This window comes from Oryzias latipes, chromosome 1, assembly GCF_002234675.1.
Source record: "Oryzias latipes chromosome 1, ASM223467v1".
Taxonomy (NCBI): domain Eukaryota; kingdom Metazoa; phylum Chordata; class Actinopteri; order Beloniformes; family Adrianichthyidae; genus Oryzias; species Oryzias latipes.
The window spans coordinates 16,850,189-16,866,067 of NC_019859.2; the positions used below are offsets into that span (position 1 = coordinate 16,850,189).

General features: G+C 38.0%; 1 protein-coding gene across 1 annotated transcript in view; it reads left to right on the plus strand.

Moving 5' to 3' along the window:
* The window catches only part of coro2a (coronin 2A), a 43,328-nt gene that overhangs the window by 889 nt on the left and 26,560 nt on the right, over positions 1–15,879 (plus strand). The gene's annotated exons all lie outside the window — the stretch shown is intronic.

Sequence of the window (15,879 nt, forward strand, 5' to 3'; positions counted from 1 at the left end):
ACATACATCACCTTTTTGGTTGCTCTGCTAATGTTAGGTTGGGGTTGTGAGGGATTGTAAGCTAGCGGGGGTGAGTGTAAACAGATGGATGATGGGAAACGAGGGTAGGCTTACTCTGCACAAACAGTCCCGCCCGCAACTCATAGGCAAATGATTGATGAACTCCTGGCGCTCTGCAGAAATTATGTCCTAGAAAACGACATAGGTTTTTGGATTTTGGATAAAACACGCATAGTTATAATTAAAAGAGTGGGACCTTATCGATGAATATGTTTGATATTTATTAGGCCTGCACAATATACCGCAAATTTATCGTTATCGCAATATCAAGCGGTGCAATATCCTTATCGCAAAAGACAGTGAAAATTGCAATAAATGGTTACTTTAAATGTGCTAAAACAATCTTATGGCAACTTGAAGTATTTAAAGAATCAAATAAATCCCTTAATGTGTTTGACCAATCGGAGTGACCCCTCACGTTGTTGACCAATCGGGTGGAGCCCTATTATGTTAGATGTTCTCCTCCTAAGTCGATGAGGGTCATTTGGAGTATAATTTTTAAACTGTTGCAATGAAATGGGAATGATGTTTTTGGTTGTTTTGCTCTTTGTTTCTATACTGCAAATTATATCGTTTTCGCAATATTAATCACCAATATCGCATATCGCGAGTTTTCCTCATATCGTGCAGCTCCAATATTTATTTTTACAATTCCATATTTATTTGATTTAGAGCTGCAGGTTTCAAACAACCAGCTATTTTGACTGAGAAGAGATGAAACTTATTAATATAGTGAAGACATTTTAATCAGAAGAAAGAATTTTTTGCTTAAAAAAATACAAATATTTGCTTTAAAGAACAATTAATAAATAAAAACTCGATGTATTGCATTTTTAAATGAAGATTAATTTAATTTCAGTTAATCCCATTTACTAGACTCACTGTATCCTCGTTTGGGGGTCCTGAGGTGATTAATGTCTTTATCAAACCATCTAAGATTGATTATTTGTGCATTTTATTATTGATCTAACTTGTTCAGATAAGCATTTGGAAAGACTTAAGCTAGATCTTTATTTACAGTCTTTAACAATGTGAAGTCTAATGAGCAAAATATTATATTAAAACACATTTTTTCTTTGACAATGTATTTTTTTAAAGAAACAGTTCTTCATAATACAGAAGCTTCATATTAAAAATGACAGTTGTTGGAGCAACAAGATCATTTTTAGCTCCACATCTAAAAACTATTTTGGTTCTATCAACGTGCAGATCTAGTATTTCAGCAATTCCTAGGATGTCTGGCTTTTCAACTGAGGCATCAGTTTTCTGTTTGACATCAGTTCACTTTCAGGTGTAGTTATACTTGGATCACAGACGGAGAACGATCATATCTGCTATTTTTAGCATCGGGAGGTCATCTGCTGAACCTTTGCAGCTGTGAGTTGATGTGTGCGTGTAAAAAAGAAAAAAGAGCCCTTACTCATAAACCTTACTGTCAGTAAGTAAAGGTTTGTCAGAATCCATCCATCCATGCATCCATCCATCCATCCATCCATCCATCCATCCATGCATCCATCCATCCATGCATCCATCCATGCATCCATCCATCCATCCATCCATGCATCCATCCATCCATCCATCCATCCATCCATCCATCCATCCATCCATCCATCCATCCATGCATCCATCCATCCATCCATCCATCCATCCATCCATGCATCCATCCATGCATCCATCCATCCATCCATCCATCCATGCATCCATCCATGCATCCATGCATCCATCCATGCATCCATCCATCCATCCATGCATCCATCCATCCATCCATGCATCCATCCATCCATCCATCCATCCATGCATCCATCCATCCATCCATGCATCCATCCATGCATCCATCATCCATCCATCCATCCATCCATCCATCCATCCATCCATCCATCCATCCATCCATCCATGCATCCATCCATCCATCCATCCATCCATCCATCCATCCATCCATCCATCCATCCATCCATCCATCCATCCATCCATCCATCCATCCATGCATCCATCCATCCATCCATCCATCCCATCCATCCATCCATCCATCCATCCATCCATCCATGCATCCATCCATCCATCCATCCATCCATCCATCCATCCATCCATCCATCCATCCATCCATCCATCCCATCCATCCATCCATCCATCCATCCCATCCATCCCATCCATCCATCCATCCATCCATCCATCCATCCATCCATCCATCCATCCATCCATCCATCCATCCATCCATCCATCCATCCATCCATCCATCCCATCCATCCATCCATCCATCCATCCCATCCATCCATCCATCCATCCATCCATCCATCCATCCATCCATCCATCCATCCATCCATCCATCCATCCATCCATCCATCCATCCATCCATCCATCCATCCATCCATCCATCCATCCATCCATCCATCCATCCATCCATCCATCCATCCATCCATCCATCCATCCATCCATCCATCCATCCATCCATCCATGCATCCATCCATCCATCCATCCATCCATCCATCCATCCATCCATCCATCCATCCATCCATCCATCCATACCATCCATCCATGCATCCATCCATCCATCCATCCATCCATCCATCCATCCATCCATCCATCCATCCATCCATCCATCCATCCATCCATACATGCATCCATCCATCCATCCATCCATCCATCCATCCATCCATCCATCTTCAGGACGGACCAAATCACTGGGTTGCTGGAGCCTATCCCAGCTATTGTTGGGTGAAGGTGGGGACGTGGGGTCCCCAGTGTAGTTTTCTGTAGGCACCCCTCAAGTTTAAAGATTTCATTTTGTGCATCAATAGCCCATTTTGGTGCGACTGGGGCAAATAGCATTGACTATTTTTGTAACAATTGGGTGTTTTAAAAATATTTTCTTGTGGCTGACATACTTTTCTGAAAGAGGGGATCCTAAGATAGATGCATGCCATATTTGGTACTTGTACCACAAAAAGCACGATTTTGTCTGAATTATCAATCTAACCAGCTCTGCTACTTAACAATATCTCTATTCTGTGAAGTTCAGCAAAGGCACCAGAACCTTCAATTTTCACAAATGGACCCCCAACTTTGTGAAACTAACGTTTCAGTTTTCATGTTACATTTTGTGACAGAATCCTAATAAAAAAGGTTTGAAATACAGAAAAAACAAAACAGGTGATCCAGAATCATCAGTAGGTGGAGTTATTGGCTGTTTGGACTTGCTTGTGACTAACAGTAAGGCCGTCACTCATGGAAAACAAGCCTTCAAGACAACATTTGGCTGCAGGAGCCATTCTGTAGTTCTTTACTGCAATAAATAAAGCAATAAATGTCCTATAAAACCTTACATCATTTTTACCACACCGCTGTGGTGTTGTTGAAACAAACAAGCCCAAAGAATAGTATGTACATTTTTAATAAAAATACTTTAAACACATGCCATGCATGTTTTATACCTTTTTTCTTTTTTAATATCTATTGTTGACAATATTTGAATCACTTTTCAACTTTGATTTCAGGTGTGCTACAATCAGATTGCAAGTTGGAATTTGTGACTGACTCACTTACATTTTTGTTGCATGTTAGTGAAAGATTTTGGCGCCTAGACTTCCAGCACATAAGTCTCATATTTCCACCCTAATCCTAACTGACAGCACTCAACAATGACGGCATGTTTGCTTTAGGAATGCTTCATCTTTCACCTCAGCTAGGTTTGCATTTGCGCTGCAAGAAATGGGTTTCTTTTAGGCCCATTTGTCTATATACATGTATCAAATCAAATCAAATAAAAACAAATCAAATCAAATGAAGACATTTTTTGATTAAATTGAATAAAATTAGATTAAATTAAATTACATCAAATCAAACCTTATTTATTAAAAAATGCTTCTTCTTGTGAAGATTATCCACAGCTTTTATCAGACATTTGAACCTCTGTTAAACATATGGAAATGCATTTACACCACAGCCAATAATTTTAATATGGAAATAAATTAATAAAATATCAGATAAACTATGATGTTGGTGGACTTTACAATAATCAAGGTGCAGTCTGCTAAATAACAGATTTTGTTGTTGTTGTTGTTTTAATCCGTGCATAATAGTAAAGGCCTGCTGTTAAATGTAAACAATAATTGTAGAATATAATAGTAATTACATTTTACAAATGTATTTGAGGGTATTTTTTATTTTTTTATGAATTCTTCTTTCACACAGATTTAGCGACAGTTGCTACATTTATTAGCTAGAGCATTCCTTAAAGAGTTGCTGGAAAAAATCCTGTTCACAAGATAATGTGAAAACACATTAATTTGGAAATTTTTCCCATATGGCATCAAAGTTTAATTTCTTTCGTGTGTAGGTGTTTTTTTTCTTTTAGTCTTGTGCGGAGCTAACTTTGCTAACCTCAGGAGGAAAACGTGGAAGGGAATCAGCCTTCCACAACTTTGCTGTGGTTCAGTGCAAAGTTTCTCACATAGGCAGTGTTTTTGCGTCTCCATGCAGGTCCTAAAAGGATCAGAAGAAAAGTTTAAAAAGCAAAATTAACCTAAGAATTGTTAGCTTTTCACACTCTGGACCCCACTTTTATCTATTAAGTGTTGTCTGAATAAGAGAATCTGTTATGTTTTTGCTGCTTGGGAATTATATAAACATTATTTTATATGCACATGTGAAAAGGTCAAGGGTTTGTGTCTTTTTCCCTCAACTTTATCTTTGGCGAACTTTTGGAAGCTCTCTGACTAAGGCACAGCGTGGCAGCAGAGCCGTGACTGCATGTGTTTTGTGAGATGATGTTTCACAATCAGGTCTGTCCAAAAAGGTCCATCATCTGATGATTATAGGGCTCCTGTTGGAGGAAACAACAGACCAAAGAAGCACTTCTTTTCCCTCATAGCTGATCCGGATTTTAAAAAAAGCAGGACAAAAGGGTTTATACTGCTCAGCTCTGTTAGGTTCATCCATCTTTTCTTTGCACACTTCCATGTGAGCTCATAAAACACGGAGCCGGTTGACATGTAATCACAGCTACCCTCCACACAGACCTTAGAATTCCATTGGTTGTGCAACCTGTGACTTTGTCAGTTTGCTATGCTGGAAGCTCACACCTTCAGGATTAAAAAAGAAAAAAGACTCTTCTCCTTATCTGCTGGGATCTTTCCTGCAGACATTCATAGTTTCCTTGTTATCTTGTCAGTTGCTGAGATTTCCTCATTGTGCCTGTAGCTGCTGGCAGGTTTCAAAGTCCTGCTTTGTGTGGTGACTGTTTAGAGCTGGAAGCATACAGGACACAGTATTCCCTAGAACGTGAGGCCTTGAGAGACAGAAACACCCTTTAAAAATATGTGACCGTCAAACTTTTGCTGTGAGATAACATCAAAAGTTTTGTGTTAAACCTACACAATCTGACGCAATAGGTGCTGCTCGCTCTATGATCTTGAAGCACCACCGCCTGTTGAACTTTTGTTCAATTTAATTAATATGAATGAGTTTATTTTTTAATTTGAAATGAAAGAGCTGCACAAACACGTTTTCAGACGTTCTTTTCTTTTTTGTAATTAGAGCTGACATTTCCTGAGCTCTTGAACGTGCTCAGTTTGCTGAAGATCTGCTCAAAATCCCACTTTTGAGCGATTAAAAAAAACGTTTATTAATGTTTTTGACGTTTGTAAGCAAAATCCAAAAAACCTGTGTCGTTTTCTAGAACATAGTTTCTGCAGAGCGGCAGGAGTTCATTAGAAATTTGCCTCTGAGTTGTGGCCAGGACTGTTGGCGTGAAGCCACCCCCTTTCCCGTCACCTAAAACTGAGAGCTCTATATTTACAAGTCTCTCCCGCTAGCTTACAGCCGTCATAACCCCAACTTAACTTCACCACTGAGACAAAAAAAATGATGACCTCCAACTATTAGAGCTATCCAGCTGTACAGTTTTGAGGCGGATGCAGGTTCAGACGAGGAACGTGGATCTATTTGTCTTCTAAAGACCCGCCCAGCATATTTTCAATGTCAAATAATACACACTTTTTTAAACAACATTTGTTTTGGGGCTTGTTTACCTTGGTAGCTTAGCAGCAGGACTCATGTTGGCTGTTTTCCCTTTTTAGATGAATTTTAAAAAGGGATTTTTTTTTTAAACAATTTCTTTTTTGTTTGTTTGTTAGTGTCCAGATGTTAGATATGCTTTTCCCTTCACCAGAAATCAGTTCAGGAAGAAAACTAAAGACTTCCAAACTTCTTTCTTCTTGATCAATACCTCAGTGGACATAAAAAAAAGAAAATTTATTATCATTGCACATCCAGTCACAACAAAAAAAAAAAAAAACAGAATTTGCTCCTAAGCCTCTGTCAGTTCCAGTTTTGGTTTGATTTCTAACAGATTTTAGTATTCTTCATTGTTTTTACTCAGAAATTCGAAATTTCTCTATTAAATTGAGTTTTATTAACAATTTGCAGCTTTTTAGGTTTGTTTTTTAAGCAGATTCATTGAGTCTGTAGGCAATGAGATTTTGCCTACTGTGCTGTTCTGCACAGTGGGGCAGTGGTTGCCTCACAGCAAAAAAGACTGTGGTTCAAATCCCAGCAGGGACCTTTCTGTGTGGAGTTCTCCCGGTGCTCTGGCTCACAGACCTAAATCACGCTTCATAGGGGGATTGATGATTCTAAATTGCCCCTAGGTGTTTAAATGTGTGTCTGTGACAGACTGATGACCTGTCCAAAGTGTACCCCACCCTTACCCAACAGTGCTTGGGATAGGCTCCAGCGACCCTGTGACTCTGAAAGGGCTTCAGAAAAGAGTTTTTTTAAAGCTTTGATTGCTGCATCAGGTTTTCCTATCATGGTTTAGTTTCTCTCTGGGCTGTAAGAACCTCTGGTCTCAGGGGTTTTCACAAAATCATCATCATTTAGGGCTCACATACATGTTCTGCTAATTCAACTCACAAATTTCAGAAGTTTCTTCTCATCCCATTTAAAGAGGACAGTTTTTGACTGCAATGTAATTATTTATAAGGTAACCTGATGGTGAAAATGTAAAAACATACTCCATTTAAAACAAGAGAATAAAGAAGAGCCGGGCACTTTTTACTCTAAAACAATGTTACTATACATTAAACAGAATGTGTCCTATTTAGGCAGACCTCATAGGTGCAAAAAAGGTCCAGAAAGTTTCACGTGAATTATAAGAAACATTTGAAGCTAAGAAATGAGATGGTGTGTTTGTTTTCATCCAGGCCTCACGCCTGTGCGGGGTGCATGTTCTAGTTCCTTATGGAGGATAATAATTGATAACAAACTACACATCCAACATGGTCCGATATCTCTGACTGTGCTTCAGAACCTCACTGTAGAAAAAGGACACTTTATGTCTGCATTGTTTTTAAATGGTTCAAAATGTTAATTTGATTTTTATCATCTCATTGTAAATTTGGTCAGACTTCCTTAGTCCCTCAGTGGGTTATAATAAGCTAAAATCCACCTGATGGTTCATATTTCCCCCTTCGTTTTAGAATAATTTGGTTATTGTGAATATTTCTAATTGCATTTGGCAACTAGTGCCAATAAAAACACCGGGACTTTTTCAATAGATAATGGTGACAAAAGTTCAAATTTCATTTTTAGGTTTGTATTTCCACAGCTACAGTAAAGTAGGATCTTCTACTACTAATAAAACTATTAAACAAATAAATGCAAAGAAATTTCAACATTTTTAATTTCTTTATTTCTTTACATTTGCTTTACATTTAAAATTTACATTTTACACAGATCTTGCACAGTTCGAATACAGGGAAACGTGTTTATCTGACCCTTTCTACATTTTAAGGTTAAACACATTTTAAAGTAAAATATATTCATATAATTAAAAAGTGTTTTGGAAAAGGTATTTTAAATAATTATTTACATTTCTGCAATATGCAATTCTGCAATTAATTAGGAAAACTAAATGTTTACATTTACATTTTTCTGTATTTAATGTTTTTCCCCTTTATTAGACTTTTACCTACTTAGTTGTTGATTTTTATTTTTTAACTGTTTTTATTATGTTTAGCTTTCATTTACAGTGTTTCGTTTCCATTTTTCGAGTGTGAAAGTGCTTTATAAATAACGTTGATGGTGAATGTTTATATCTTGCAGGTATTAAAAAGGGGCTGTGCTGTGTGCTATGTCATATCTGTTTATTGAGCTCAGCTTTACGTTTTGAGCTCTTTCATCCGCTTTCATTCTGTGGGTTTGTTTGCTTCCTGTCGTCCCGGAACATGTCCTTGGTTTGGCTTTAGATCATAATCTGCGTTGGTGAACGCGAGCATGATTGCTGAATGTGTCCTGAGAGTAGAAATCCTGAAAGGCTCTTACATAAGTGGGGAGTCAGCGTGTGGCCGCAGCAGCTCTGTTGTTGTGGAGAAAATCCCCAGCCTCCCTGCAGCAGACTGCTACCTGCTGTGTCCCGTCACTCCGGATCCGTCCACGGAGCCTCACAGGTGGGAAGACCTCCTTGGAAAGACGAGTTGGGAGTTCTAGCTGTTGCATCAACGTCGCAGGTCTCGTGCAGGTTTCTGTCACGACATCTGTCCGGCGGAGGATTATCCACGGCTTCCAGCCCGTGGGTTGAACAGGGGAGGAGATTATTAAAAAAAAAAAAAGATGGAGAATCTGCAGCTTTGTGCTCTGGACTGCGGTGCGAGGAGGCGCAGAGAAAAAACCAGAAAGACGAAAAAGTCAAAGCCCCCTGACGGGGTTGGGGATTTAAACCACCCAATGTGATCCTCATCACAAACCTGAAGGTCCAGGTCAGGTGAACAGTAGAGACTGGAGAACAGGAAATCGCACCTGCTCATGCTGTATTACACAGTCTTGCATCTCGGTAGCTGTTCTGCAAGGACTTTTCCCAAACCGTCATAGCTGTGGCCCTCATGATAATACTCCCACATTTCCAAACGTTTGAGTTTCCAGTGAATTTGAACTGAAACTAAATCCGTTTTTATAGGTGTGGTGACCTGTTTTGATGACTGTTTATATGACGTATTGGATTTGATTGGACCCACAAAAAAAAAAAAAGGATTGTTTTTTGAGGATAACTATAGCTGCAGGTGTAGAAATGATCTCCATCCAGGCTGCCAACCAACAGGAAATTGCTGGTAACTTCTTTTGATCTATTACAAAGTGTTTCCAGGGGTCTTTTTATTATGATTATGTTGTTTTTATCTAAAATAAAAAAAATCTGTGTTGTTTTCTGGGACAAAGTTTGTGCAAAGCGGCAGTGGTTCATCACAAATTTACCTCTAAGTTATTGGCGGAAGTCAGGCCTCTGCTAAAACCCCATCATCCCTCTGTGTGCACTCTCTCCCACTAGCTTACAGCCCCTCACATCTCCAACATGACATTACTGGTGCTACAAATAAAGGAGAGCAATATTGAAGCTATCCAGCAGTACAGTTTACAGACAGATACCAGCTCAAATGAGGCCCGCCGATTGTAGTTTGTATTGTATATAATATTTTTCCAATGGCATTTTTTTTTGGTCTGCGAATAAAAAAACTTCTCATTTCTCATTAATTTATCTAGAAAGGACCTTCCACCGCCTGCAAAAGAGGCCCAAAGTGCTGTACACATGGAGAGCAAGACATGCAAAAGTTAAAAGCATAAAACCAAATTTAACACCATACAGACATAAATGGAAAAAATAAAAAGCATACAACCAATTAAAACATTGTAAAAACAAAATTATAAGAATAAAAAGCATAAAACCAATTTAAAAGAGATTCAAACCAGTGCTAGGCTGATGCCGGGAGGACAGGAGAGCGGAACCATTTGCATTAAATGGCCTCCAGTGCCTCCATCCTCACATGTCCCGTATTGATCCACATTATGCACTATCTGCATTTAGACAAGAGCAGGCTTGATGGAATTAAAATGTTATTATTCGCTTCATGACTCCTGGAAATAGCAGAAATAGCACTAAAGTGAATTAAAATCTTTGCAGCTCCAGAAAGAAACAGAAGAAGATATTTTGTACTTCTGACGCATATTTGGAACCAAAAGGAAATCTAGTCATGGAAACATCTCTTTGTAAACATCTAAACACACATCTGTGGTTCCATATCAAACAGGTTTGCATAACGGTGCGGTGCTGCCAGTTTCACATAAGTCAAACAAAGGATGAGCTGTTGCTGGAGCTGCAAACATTTTTGATCAGCTGAGCGCTTAGATGGGGTTGAAGCGCCTCCAGCAGCAGATGCTGCAGGAATGCTCAGCATCAGGAGAAAATATGGACATTCGGAAGAATTTGGAAACATAAACAGAGTAGGAATCTCTGAAGATTTCTGTTTGGAGTCATACTTTTGGGAGAAAATTTAAATCATGCAATAGAAAGTGAAATAAAAAATGTAATAAAAGCTTTTATTTTGGGAATGCTGCACTGGCATAAAAGAGTTGAAACTTTTTTTTTTCATTTTTAAACCAGTTGTTTTGATTTCATTGGATCTGAAATTGGTGCATAATTAGAAACAAGGCTTGATTGCCAGTTGGTGGGGGAAGCTGTAGGGCTAGGGGAAGAGTTTGGAATCAGCTTTGGTGTTTGCAGTTTGGGTGGGCCTTTTTCTCTGTTAATAAAATAAACTCAGAGTATTTTGTGTATCTAATTGTCTATTTTTTAAAACTCAAAAAAAGGGAATCATTTTTTGAGACCATAAGACTCACTCTGATGGAAAATTGTGTTTTGGATATTTTTAACATTTTCTTCTTGCATTTTTCTGATGATGGGGGAAAATTGCATTTCTGACTATTTCTTTGTTCAGATTTTTGTGAATCAGGAGCAGATGAAAAAATGCTGTGTAAAAAAGATTGTATTTGTTACATAGATAATACACTGGTGGGCTACGAGCTGCTCTGGGCTCTCAGCAATAGAGAGAGGAAGGGGGGTCGGGGATGCTCTGTGCCATAGGTCCCGCCCACAACTCAGAGGCAAATTTCTAATAAACTATTGCTGCTCTGCAGAAAATATGTCCTAAAAAACAACACAATTTTTTTTATTTTTGTCTAAAGCAGCCTAATCATGATGAAACGACCACTGGGGATGCTTTTAGAATGGATCAAAAGATAATTGTTCAGGACTCTGAAGAAAAAACCCATAAGTTTACAGATTTAGATGTTCAGTTGAGATGAAGATATGAATGTTTAAGATTCATGAGACGTATAAATACTGTAGTTCTCTTACTTCTGACCTAGTATAGCTGTAAGACAGTGAGCGCAGAGAATGTTGTTTGCTTAAATATTAGCCAGCATGCGGTTCAAATCCCCACTTAACCAAAAACTGGGTCAAATCTTCACAGACTTGACTGCTTACCGTACCGGTAGAATTCCAGCTTTATTTGTAATATTGAAAATGTGGACTTTTTTTGTTTTTTAGCCATCGCTGGTGCACACAGTCTCTCGAAACCCCGCCTTTTTCTTTTGCGTAGAGTGTTCTGCACGGTAATGCAGTTAGCTAACGGCGCTGTCTGTATGTTGTTTATGGAGAATGAAGCTTTAATCCTCCTGAGTCAAAGACAGGGAGCCTCACCTTGACTACAGTCACTGTGAGTGGAGCCGAGAAGCTGACTTTTATCTGCTCAGATCTTTTTTTATCTCGTAGGGGTCATTGTACATTTATTTGATCTATTATTTATTTATTGGGGTGGGGGCTTATATTTGACCACGCTCCTCCTTGATGTTAAATATTTGCACACAAATGTTAACCAAAATGAATGTAAAGCCCTGTAGAGGCAGGTTTCTCTTACAATTTACAAGAGGGGGGCAGCCACCTGCTCACATTACGAGGGGGGGGGGGGGGGGGGGGGGGGGCAATTGGGTACTGATTGTGTAAACCTGAACAATCCAGCGCTGAACCTCATCTGTTTGAGCGTTTTATTTTGAAGTTAAACCAAACTTCTCGACTCTTTTCAAAATAAAGCAATCCTTGTAGAAGTTACTTTAATCAAGTTTGAGACAGACAAAACGTGTTTAAAAGCTGTTTTATTTGAAATTGTTTCTATGATTATTGAGATCCTTACTGGAGGGTAGGGACACGTTTGGTCATGTTTACGCAGAAACAGTCCGTGTTCAATGTTAGAGTGATTCATAAAAAGTTATAGTGAGGTAACCTAGACATGGTTTCTTTCAGTTTCAAACGACGGTTTCTCTTCTAAGAAACTTCCTGATAAGTTAGAAAAGTCAAATGTCCTCAGGAAAGACCCGAGAGCCTAAATGAAGGCAAACACGACTGATGGGATGATTTTGAAATGGAAATAAGGAGAATCTAGAAATCAACAAATTTAAGAACTCTGATACGCTTACGTCATATTTGATCCCAACTCTGGAATCCTAAGTAGTCGGTAACCCAATCTTTTCTACTTTTCAGGACTAATTTCGCGTTTGGAATATGGTTTCATTCTTCGTTTTCGCTAAGCTGAAAAGATCCCGTTTGTATATTTTTATGCTAGATGTTTTCTTTTTGATGAGTTAATTGTCCTCAATCAATTCTTTGTCAATTTAGTGGACAGAAAAAACCTGATTTAGAATCAAATCATCTTATGATGTCTATTTTTACATAGAAAGATTGTAAGGAGGAAACTCAAGCATTTTGAAGTGCTTTTCTAATTAGCCTGAGGCTGCCAGAGTTTCTGGATAAAGTTGTGGCATCCTGGAAAGGATGCGGTCAACAAAACTGAATGTGAAAGAGTAGCAGCCATTCTGTGACGTCAGCTTTCTGTCTGCAGAAATATCTATTTCTATTGAAAGAACATTCTTACACAACAGAAAAATTCCTAAAGAGATCTTTAGATAAATCTTTTTTCAACCTATTCAGTTTCCTTTTTAGTGTCAGCTGTGGACTAATACCTGAAAATTGGTCATTTCTTCTTTGAACAAACATTTATTCTACAGAACGTATTACTCAGTTTAGAAGGGAGAAACTCAGTGACGTGCTCTTTGAGTATTTTATTCAAAATGCACATTTTGAAAGCAGCCTTCAATTATCCTTCAAGTTCTGTACAGAAAGGAAATACCATCTGTAATAAAAAGAAAAGCATATCAGAAACTTTGACAAAATATTTAAAGCAACAGTAGAAATAAAAGTTGCTGATGTCAAGTTTGGCAACATTTCAAAATCTAATTAATTAATCTAATAAATTAATTCTGCGTAATGAAAAAATTTAGCCTACCTATATTTTATCTTCATCACGAACGATAAATATATTTGGTGTTTTTTCTTACCAAGATATGAGCTTTAGACTTTCAAACTGTTTTTAGGATGAAAGACAAAGGTAACCGGATCCAGCTCAGTTTCTCCAAAAACCAATAGGTGACTAGATACACTGTTAGCCAGGCTTGCACAATAAACCCCTGTGTGATATTGCAAAAGACGGTGTAAGCTGCGATAAATGGTTACCTTAAATGTTAACACACATGTTCAAACAATTGAACTATTTAATGAATGAAAAATAGCTCTCTAGACATTTGACCAATCGGATGGAGTCCTTCATCTCGATGACCAATCGGATGGAGCCTTTTTATGTTGGATGCCCTCCTCTTGTGTAGATGAAGATCATTTGGAGTTTAGTTTTATTGACTTTCATTTAAACAAAACTGTTGCAGTGAATTGGAAATTATGTTTTCTTTTTCTTTTTTTTTTGTTGCTATTTGTTCATGTATCACAAGTCATATCGTCATCGCAATATTTTTCGGTAACTTCGCACATTGCAACTTTTTATCATGCCGCCTTACTATGAGGGCAGTCTTTTTCCCTCCCATCTCTAACCATCTCTATCCACAACTGTATAGAGTGAGCCAACAGGAAAAAATGACGGCGTTTAGAATCTGCTTTGAACGTCACCTCTGTGGTCACATGTTTGGTTGACTTTTAAAGCACATTTGATATTGAAATCTTGGAGAACCTGGACGTTTGGTTGACGGGTGAACGCCTCACTGGGTGTTTTGGAGCAGTTCTAAGGTTTGTGTGTCCAGATGATTTCCACATTTTCCGAAGGGTGTGTGTGTGTGTGTGTGTGTGTGTCAGTGACATCACAGTTCTGATCATTGAGTTGGCATCAAGTTGGTGCAGAGATTTTGGTTTAATCATTAGCCTCACAGCCATCTACTATTTTTACTTTGAAACAGGCAGAAGTGTTATTTTTGTGATTTTGAGATAATGAGATTGGCTTTCTCTAGCTAACTAAATAATGTGACTGGTTATTTTAAAATGGCAAACACTCATTTTTTGGGGGGTTAAAAACTGTGTTCAGGTAGAGTGGACAGTCATGGTAGTTTGAGGAAGCTAACGTCTATCAGCAAGCAGCTAGCTGAACGTCCATCTTTAAAGTCGTCTGTTGATCTATTGTCAAAGCGTTCCCAGTGGTCTTCTAATTAGAATTATGCAATTTTTGACCAAAATCAAATTACCCGTGTTGTTTTGTAGGACATAATTACTGTAGAGTGCTAGTAGTTCATTAGAAACTTCCTTCTGATTTAACATGTTCTCACCCCAACTAATCATATTTTACTTTAATTTCTGTTTCATATACCAACAAAAATGCAGGCTATTTTAAATAAAAGCAACTCATCAAGTGCTAACTTCAGACTATACGAGAAAAAAGAAAAATATTTTTTTTCTTTTATTTTTATTATTAGTATTGTTGTTGTTGTTATTAAGGCAGAAGAAGTCATTTAATAAGAACAATATTTCAAAAAACAAAGAGTTTGCATCAATATATGATGTGGAGGGGGGTCCTGACCTATGTGTCCATATATGACGAGCTGGGGTGAGAGTTAGGCCCCCCCTCCCTTTCCCTCCCGTCTCAGTGCGAAGCAAGAAGCTTGTGGCGTACTGAACCTATTTACCTATATCACAAATACAATCTTTTTAAAAATGCATCTTTTCATCTACTCCTGATTCACAACAAATTGAATGAAGAAATACTCAGAAATGCAATTTTAAGCTTCATTTTCTTTATACATGTAGTCAATCATGAAAAAAATGCTACAAGAACATGTTTAAAAACACTATTTTCATCCGAGTGGGTCTTTAAGTAATGGCTCATTTAACTGGAATTTATACAGAGAAAACATTTGTTTGTCATCATGACATGTGCACTGCACTCTCTGTTAAATTATTTTTATTGTTTCATTTATTTAAAACAATGGCAAGTAAAGATTAAATCTAAGTATTATTACCAGTCAACTTATTTTTTTTTATCTTGAGGAAACAAACTCATTCAAGATAATAAGATAAATTACGGTACAGTAAACCCTTGTTTTTCGCGGGGGTTACGTTCCGAAAAGACAGGCAAAATCCGTGAAGTAGAAACCTCTATTTTTTTTTACAATTATTATACAATTAAATACTCTATTATACATTGAAAAGAAAGAACAGACCATTTTACAGGCTCAAGTATTTGTTTCACAAATAAAAGTACTTTAGAAACGTTTTTTTCAACAAATACCTTCTGTACTGTACTGTCAAATAATAATTTTAATCATCAATGTGAACAGAAGGCTTCAAATCACGGAGATTAGCCCCGCCCACCGCGACCCGACTAATTGGATTAAACGGGAGAAAATATAAAATGATTATGAATAAAATACAAAGTGCAGTGGGACAAATAGTGACTCAGGTGTATTTCACTGCTCTTCAGACTGTGCTGCTGCATCATGACTCCGCTCTGCAGTGTTTTCTCCCTTTGAAGCCCGCGGTGCAGCTGTGTTTGTTCGGGAGAAGAACATAGTGATAGGCAGTTGTTGTCGCTCTTTTTTCTATGGGTTTTGGAGAAACTCGAAATTGCAAAGGAATTTGCACGTACGTGTTGTAAATTTGGCAAGCTG